Raw genomic sequence first — 725 nt, forward strand, 5'->3', positions numbered from 1 at the left:
CAGAGGGCTTGCTCGGTTCTGGGGGGGGCTCTGCTGGCAGAGGGATGAGGGCTGTAGCACACCTTCGTCTGTAGACCAGCACCCACCACCCCTTGCTCCCCCAAAGCCCACCCCGTCCCATGTCTTCTGCCACTCCCTGGTGATGGTGAGGTCGTCCTCTGCTGCTGCAGAAGGGCATCCATCTCACATCCCACCCAATGCCCACCCTGCCTGGGGGACGCTGTAGAGGAGAGCGAGCCGGGAAGGCAGAGGTGCGCAGGGAGGCAAAAGGAGAGGTCGGGGCCTCACCTCGGAGAGGTACCAGCTGGTACCTCCATCCCGCCTGGCTCTGCCTTCCTTTGCCCCCTGTGTCAACACCGGGGACTCGAGCGAAGGTTTTGCCATGAAACCTCTGCTAGGCAGAGTTGGATTTTTCCTCCTTTTTCTTGAATCGAGCCGCGTTTCCCCTTTAAAAAGAGAAGAGAAAAAGCAGAACATCCCTGCTGCAATCCTGAGGGCTGGACCCGCAAACTCCCTTCCCAGAGGCATCAGAGAGGAGGGGACCGGAGCCGGAGCCTCGGTGGCCTGGGGCTGGTCCTGCTTGGCAGTGCCAGTGGCCAAAAGACTCGGGTGGCTGTCACCAGGTGCCTCTTCTCAGGTTGATCGGTGATGGTTGGAGCATCTCCTCGTGCCCCTGGTACCAGCCTCAGCCCCTGTCCCGCTGCCCCATGTGCCACTCGGCATCC

Source organism: Cariama cristata, unplaced genomic scaffold (assembly GCF_000690535.1).
Source record: "Cariama cristata isolate BGI_N322 unplaced genomic scaffold, ASM69053v1 scaffold23623, whole genome shotgun sequence".
Taxonomy (NCBI): domain Eukaryota; kingdom Metazoa; phylum Chordata; class Aves; order Cariamiformes; family Cariamidae; genus Cariama; species Cariama cristata.